At 29.1% G+C, this 8,711-nt stretch overlaps 1 pseudogene; it reads right to left on the reverse strand.

The window, feature by feature from the left end:
• Positions 1 to 971: 971 nt before the first annotated feature.
• On the reverse strand, positions 972 to 8,149 carry LOC129317262 (protein DETOXIFICATION 41-like; annotated as a pseudogene).
• Between the last annotated feature and the right edge of the window lie 562 nt (positions 8,150 to 8,711).

The following is an 8,711-nucleotide window of genomic DNA, read 5'->3' on the forward strand; positions in this document are numbered from 1 at the left end:
CAAATACATTGTAGGTTTAACATAAGAATAATCAAGAATAGGATAAAGTTGTTGCCCATGTAAATATGAAATCATTTGGGCTTCCCAGACAGAATAATTATCATTGTTAAGTTTGATTGAGATGAAATGTGATGGAGAAGATGAAAAAGAAGTAAGAGCTGAAGATCCAATAGTAAAAGTAAAACTATGAGAGGAGTTCGATGATGAGCTAAACATAATGAGAAGAAGATTGAGGCTCTGATATCATAAAGAGGTATAAAGCTAGAATATTGGAAAGTTAATAAACAGAATTCATTTGCCTTATGAATTGTTCTGTACAGTGCTATATTTATAGATGTAAGGGGTAGTGCAGCATGTTATATGTGTGATAAAGGATAAGAATAAAAGATAAGAGACAAGACACGTAAGCCCTAAAATAGTAGACAACAATAGTGAACCCAAACTATGTGACAGCATCAAGTTTAGTGGGTCGTAACTTAGTCTTGGTGAATTGGGCTTGAGTGCATGCTCCAACACAATGGGGGTTTAATGATTTTGGCTTTGCTTCCTATTTGCACTTTTAGATGAATATGGTCTTGTCTAGGTTTTAAGAATCATGGCACTAGGACTCCTGAATTAATATTAGTTAATATCAGAGTGAAAGCATTGGGACCCATTTTAGCTATTAACTATTACTAAAAAATGAATATAATTATTTAAGTAATTATATTAAAATAATATTGTTTATTAGTTTATTCAGGTCAAAAAATTAGTATTTATTAATTTTTTATTTAAATTATATTATTTTAATTATGATTGGTCTAACTCTGGTTTGATCACCAAATTAAGTCTAGTTGAACTCTTAACTCCTAACCTCTAGCTTTGCTCGCTTCAACAATCAATTCAATTTTTAGTATCTAGTACCATCCAAAAATCGATTGGCTTACAATAAAAAAATCGCATTAATCCTAACAAAAAAAAAAATTCAGCTGCTATATATTGTCAAGGAAACTCAATTTCTCTCCTCCTGCTGATCTCTTCAGTCGAACAACTGCCTTTTCAACCTATAAAATAAATAACGTTGTTAATTTCTACATAGAAAAATTGAGTTCAAAAAGAATACATGCATAAATATAGATTCAGAGGCCAGAAAATTATGCATGTTAATGTGAGGTGACATGGAAAAATTGTCAGTTAGTCTCAAATATTTTGTAGAGTTTTTTTTTGGTGAACATTTTTGTACAATTATTTAATATAAGGTATTATTGAATATCTGTTCATTCATATTCAAACATTATTGAAACAAATAAAAATTAGTTCTCCCATGGTAATTTTTTTATGCATAAAATTTACTTGAACGAGAAACCTTATTTAAAAATTACTGACATCGCCGAACTACTATTAGTAACTATTATAAACTTATGTGGATTAGCTGTCTTTAATTATGATTAAAATTCGACATTGAACTCCCCTAAATTTTAAACTTCAGTTGATTGCCATTAATTAATATGTTATTATTTCATTAAGAAAACCTGAATATCTGATGGGTTGGTCACAATATAGTAATTTTTTTTATAAATATAAGTTAAATTTTATATGTGCAAATAAATAAATAATGATAAATTGATAATGATGGTGGTGGTGATAATGATGATTATAAATAATTAATTTTTTTGGTGAAAATAAATAATTAATAAATAATAAGCTTATAAATGTATGAGTAATTAAGGTCTTTGTGATGAGAATTGCATACCTCAACATCCCAATTTGTTCTGGCGGTAAGTATGATAAGAATGAGAGTCTGGAAAAAAATACCAGCGATCATGCCCCACCACATGCCCTAATTAAGAAATAATTAAATCCAAGATTAAACCAAAATCAACAAGTAATTAAGAGCAAGTTGATTAATGAAAGAATAAGAGAGAAATGGACCTAGTTTGCTCCTGCTATCCAGCATATTTGATTGGGAAAATATCAACCAAGGACCTTGAAGAAAGTTTATATCATTTAAGAACCAACAGATTTGCAAATTTCACTGCAGTCTATTGGTTCTTGGTTGATATTAATTTTGTTGTCAATAAGATTAAACTACCCCTAAATTATTATTAGGAATTTGACAAACACATATTTAATATTAACAACAATTCATTCTCACTTTAACAAGTTTGGAATGGCTTAGATTTATAAGTGTTGATTTTACATTAACAATACTCCATTCGCCTTTTGACAAGAACCCGTTCAAGGATAACAACGCATTCTAAATTTTACAATTTCGAAAAATGATGGAATGGGCTTAGTTTATAAGTGCTGGTTTTACATTAACAACATTTCACTCATCTATTGACAAAAACCCGTTCTAGAATAACAATACCCATGCTGAATTTTATGATTTTGAAAAATGATGGGATGGGCTTAGATTTACAAGTGCTAGTTTTACATTAACAACAATCAATTCGCCTTCTGAACCTAATCGAGAATAACAACAACCCATTCTGAATTTTACAATTTAAAAAAAAATGATGGAATGGGCTTAAATTTACAAGTATTGATTTTACATTAATAACAATCCATTCATCTTTTGACAAAAACTTATGATAGAGTAACAACAATTTTGAATTTTATATTTAGAAATAGTTCAGTTTTTTTCAAAACAAAATTAATATCAACCAAAGACCAATGGATTATAGTGAAATTTGCAAATATATTGGTCTTTAAATGATATAAACTTTTTTCAGGGGTCCTTGCTTGATATTTTCCCTATTTGATTTAGATGGTTGATATTTTAGGTTTTAATTTCATTTTATTTTTATTAATAATTATTTTATTTTATTTGAAAATTTAGTGTTAAAAAGTTATTTTTTTACTTTGTGTACGGATTGCTTTTAAATTAAAAAAGGGTAAATAAGTAAATTACCCCATAAACTTTACATCTAGTATTATCTTCATACCCTGAACTTATTTATTGTCAAATTATTCCTCAACTTTCAAAAAAAGTTCAATCCGGCCCTTGCTATAAACATTTTGATAATTAGTTGAATAAAAAATAATAGAAAAATAACTTCAAAAATTACAGACAAGGACAAAAAATAAATCTTTGTCCTATATTGTAATTTTTTAAGTCCTTGTATGTAACTTTGTAGTCCTTTATTATAATTTTTTGGTCATTTTTTGTAATTTTTAAGGTCCTTTGGAGTCATTTTATTTTTAATTAACAGTCAAAGTTAACTTTTGTTAACAACAGGAGCCAAATTACGCCATTTTTAAAAGTTAAAAGAATAATTTGCATAATAAATAATTTTAAAGCCTATGATATTACTAAACTTAAAGTTCAAGGAGTAATTTACTTATTTATCCGTAAAAAATAATGAAATTTTTTGTGCCTTAAATTTGTTTTGGCTATTGATTTAGTTCCTAAAATTTAATCTTTATCAAACAACTCCCTAAAATTTCATAAACATACACAATTAGTCCTTAAGATGTTAGTTCTCCTTGAAACCACAAGGACTAATTTACGTATAATTTTAAAGCTTCAAAGACTTAATTGATAAATATTAAATTTTAAAAATCAAATAAATAATTGAGTCAAATTTAAGAGATTAAAAGTTTTATTATGTTAAAAGTACTAAAACTCTAGGCTATTTAAAATAAATCTGAAAATAAAATTATTGCCCAAAAAAAAAAAGTTTGAACTTGCTGCTACTCCCAGACTGGTTTTAAAGCCAAGAACACAGCCAAGTGGAAGACCAATCACATAATAGCAGACCAAATTTACATAAGTCACAGCTTGCCATCCACTTCCAATCGCCGCTCCTATTTTACAACGCAATACGTTAGAGCATTTATTATTATTTATATAGTACATAATTTCAATAAAAGATGAAAATATGAATAGTAAAATTATAAGGGAAAAATGGTAAATTTATTCATAAACTATAGGGCCCAAGAGCATCTTGGACCCTAACTTTGTTTTTAGTATCATATTCCCCTTCAACATTTTAAAATAGCACAATATTGTTCATATCATTAAAAAAATTTAATTTTGATAGTTAATAGTTAACTAACAAAAAAATTATATAAAAGGATCAAGAAAATTATAGAAAATCATTCTATAAGAAAACTAATAACCTTTTTTTTGTCATTTTTTGTAATTTTTATGGTTATTTTCTATTTTTTTTTCAACTAACAATTAAAGTTAACATTTATTATCATTATAGGTAATATTGCATTGTTTTAAAATGTTGAAGGGAAATATTGTATTAAACAGGAGTTTAAAATCTTAGACATTTTTATACTTATAGCTTAAAGGCAAATTTACCCTTAACCCAAAATTATAATAACTCAAACAACTCAAGAACTATACTAATTTAACTAATGGCCTCAAGTTCGAAACTTGTAACCTTCTTTAGAAACTCATAGGATCATACCCCACTTGATAGGAATGATTAGTTGAAATCTAATATAAGTTTGGAATTTGATAGTTAATTAATTATTATCTGAGAGTATAGGTTGAATGCCGTTCAAAAGAACAGCGACGGCAAGCAAAGGGTTGAGATTGGAGACAGCCTGAATGACTGCAAAATCAACGGTGAAGAGTTCACTCATTTCAACCTTTAATATTAGAATCAACACGCGGAAAACTATGCTAATCAACAAGCTTGTTCCATTCACCATTATCACTGTGAATCTTGCCAATTTTGGATGACCTGCTCCAAGTTCATTACTCACTCTCACACTGCATACAAGTGTGAGTGAACTTGAAATGATGTGGAAAGTCTTATGAAAATAAAGTTGAATTTAATAATTAATAACGATAAAATTGAAAGTTCTATAAATAGATTAACCTGGTGGCTGCGCATGGACCCAACATGAAGTTTATGTCCCAATTCCAGTAGTTCATGCTGAAAGTCGATTGCATGGATGTAAAGTGCTCATTAGATTGCACATTTTAGTTAAAACCTTTTTTTTTTTTGGGTTTTGTTTTTGGGTTAATTGATGTTTGAAGGATAACATACCATATGGAAATAGAATCCAGTGAAACTGTAGGGTCTGGTAAAAGTCCTGATAAGAGCACAAGTCCCTGGCTATAACATATCTCCAAACTGCATTCACAATGAAATAAGAAAGCTGTGTTAGATTTACTGTTTTTCAGATACTGATAATTTGGTTGTGTTTAGTATGATCTATTGTTTATTGTCATATTCCATCATTTATCATATTACATGCATGAGTCAATACTATCTTGAAGGTTAGATAAAAAAGATATAACATAACAGACTAATAAGTTTGTGCTTCGGGTCATCTTAATATGTACTTTTCATTGGCAGAAAAAACAAGTTAAACATAAGCTAAAATAAACCATTGAGATCTTTTCACTAACTAAAATGTGAGTTTCATGTTTTGCATAGAGTCCAAGACAAGTTACACTATTCATGACTTCTGAACGGTACGAATTGCTATAAAATTGAATGATAGGTTTAGAAATATAATTAAAATGGTCAAATAAAAATTCTAATTTGCCATCCATGGGTCTTTTAGAGTGACAATAAAAATCTAAAAGAATAAATTTATAATAGTTAGACTCTTGATAAAATTTTTTAAAAAATAAGTTGCAAATATTGATTCAGATAATTAAAATAAGAACATCATTTATAAACTAAAAGTTATTTTTAGAATTTAAATATTCTATTTGTAATTAGAATTCCTAAATTTGAAACTATTTAAATTAACATCTACAACTTAATTATTTTTTAAAAAAAATTATCAGGAACTTAATTAATGGTCTCTCTTAGGACTTAATTGCCGTTATCTCCCCAGGCATTCATTATAATTCCTGAAGGATGCATACCACAGCATGACAGCAGAGGCAGCGGTGAGCTTGAAGTAAGGCCGAATACAAGAGAAGGCTTTTACAGAGAACCCAGTCCAAGTCTCCTTACAAGATGGGCTCAGAACAATATAAAGCCCATTAATGAACCCGAAAAGCCACCATGAAAATCTCAGAGTCAAAGCAGCCCCAAGGAGCCCAAGGCCCAAAACAAAAACCACAACCCAAGAGAGCAATATGTGAACCAAAAACACACCTACAGACATATAGGCCAATGGGTTCACTATGTTTTGGGCTTGCAAGAACCTTTGCATTGGGCAGCTCAATGCAAATGCATATAACTGAGGGATGATCCCACGGGCAAAGATTTGGCCCTCTTCGGCGATGTCTTGGTCCTGGCCCATGGCCTTCAGAATTGGGCCTGAAAACTAGTATAAGAATGTGAGAAGGAAAGCTGCTCCTAAGTGAAGTACAATTGCCCTTTTGGCATGTAATTCCCATTGCTTTGTATTTCCTAGCTCCATATGCTTGTCCACATACTGTTTGTACAGCACTAGCCACACCTATCTGCAAATATTACAGATGTGATACTGATATTATGAATTTATAAATCATCTAAAAATGAAAGTCAAAACCTTGTATTAAATATAGGGAGAATGATGTAAAAATTCTGAAAAAATTAATTAATTTAAATATATTATATAATGAAAATTTGTTTGGTTATATCATTTAAAAAATAATTTTAAAATTAAGAAATAGACAAATAATGATGGTTATAAGCAGTTAATGATGATAATTAATAATAAAAATTGGACAAGATAATTATAATTTTCAATAATCAAATGTAATGTATTTGAAAAATCAGAAAAATAAAACAAAACAAACTTAAAGTTGTTTTTATTTTTTTTAAAAAAACAAAAAATGAAAACAATTTTAGAAACAAATACATGAAAAACACTTATCCAAATAAATTTTTAAATTCTTCTATATTCAAAAAAAAGTTGTTAAAAACAAAAAATAAACAAGCTCTATATAAATATATATGGATTCAAATATTAAAATATTGGTAATTAATTTATGACTTTTAAAAAAAGTTAGTTGTAACCTTGATCTTTATAAGAAGTATATATTTTAAATTATACTCATATTAAATATATTATATAAATGCAATAACTAATTTGGATAGCAAAAATCTATGAATTTAATTTGGATTTGACTTATTATATTTTCTTTATAATTTTAAATTTTTCCTACACTGTTCTAATTATTTAAAATTTTAATTTTTTAGCTATTTTGTTCTTTTCATATTTTTATTATTTATATTTTTATGATTATTATATCTTTTATTATTTCTCGCACTCGTCTTTATGTTAAAAGAATAGAGACAAACTTATCACTTTTTAATTTGTCGTTTTCATTTTAAAATTTAGTTAATTTTTATTATTTATTTATTTTTAAAAATTATTTAAAAAAATTTTAAATATATAAATTTTAAATGTAAAATTTACATTTAATCTAAATTATTTTAAAAGTAAATTGGATCCCTGGCTATTTAAAAAAAAAAAAAAAAAGTGGGTCATTGGTTGAACCTGCATAATCTGACAAAGTGCTTTGAAATTAACTGCGAGTTACTTGCAAAGGAGGCCCAAGTCAACATAAACCTAAGGGCCCCAAGTCCCATGTGCTCCCAATTTTTTTAAAAAATAACTTTATATCAACAAAAGAATTAATCCTAAACCTTGGATTATATTTCTTTTATTTATATTGCAACATCCAGAACTAACAAAAAATATTAACATTCGTTAACATACTTTAAAAATTTAATAAGTTGATATAAAATAAAATATTTATGGAAAAAAATCAATGACATACCTTCTAAATAATATAAAGATAATTCAGTCTCCCTTATAAATAGGAAATAAAAAAAGGGAAAAATAAACATAAAATAAAAAAATAAAAAATCAATGACATTGAGGTTTTCAATAATTTTTAAAAAAAATTAAAAATATAAATTCAAATAACTACAAACAAGAATTGCAATTGCACACTAAGAGTTATATTACAATTTAAATCTTCTACTTGCCATTAAAACTTTTAAATTTAAAATTGTCTAAATTAATATTTAGAATTGATTTTTCAAAAAAATTTATTAGGATCTAACTGTGTCATTAATTCCCGATTTTGGAATTCTCCAATAAAAAAAAATCAAATTCAAAATAATTAAGCAACCGTGCGTCCCATGATTCCATAAGCAAGACCTTGGATTCCGACGCTGGCTATGGAGGCTCCGCCGAGAGCGACGGTGCCGAGGTGGCCTGTGAACATGAGAGTGGCAAACGTGAGCATGTAAGTGAACAAGGACACCACAATGGATGCCCCAGAGAGTTGCCATAGAACCTTAGACTCCCACCCCACCAGCCCCACCTACCCTCCGATCCTCATCCCTCCCTTCTCGAGCATCTCCTCCACCTCTGCCGCGTACATGCCCCGGCCGACCGCCTCATCCACGGCCCCACTCTGCTGCTCTATCAGTGGCTCCTGCTGGTTCTCTGTCGTCGGACCCATGCTACCTTGCTCGATGATAACGACAACGCAATTTTAAGCTCACTCTCACTGCTCTCACCACTACTCAAACGATATACTTGTATGTGCGTGGAGGTTTGTTTCTGTAGCTGTGTCGTACACATAACACACGTGTTTCTTGTGAGATTTTAAATGTGACCTTAACGCGGTACTATATATCTGTCCACCATATAACGCTATTTTAGTCGTCAGAGTGTGTGTGTGTGTGTGTGTGTGTGTGTGTGTGTGTGGGTCTTTCCCACGTGATGAGTAGTAGCTAGACCTAACAAATAACGACTTGGTTTCATTATCAAGATTGCTGAGTGCTCTATGCGTATACTCCCAA

The sequence above is a fragment of the Prosopis cineraria genome, unplaced genomic scaffold (genome assembly GCF_029017545.1).
Source record: "Prosopis cineraria cultivar Desert tree isolate PC_DT_omini unplaced genomic scaffold, ASM2901754v1 PC8, whole genome shotgun sequence".
Lineage (NCBI taxonomy): Eukaryota > Viridiplantae > Streptophyta > Magnoliopsida > Fabales > Fabaceae > Prosopis > Prosopis cineraria.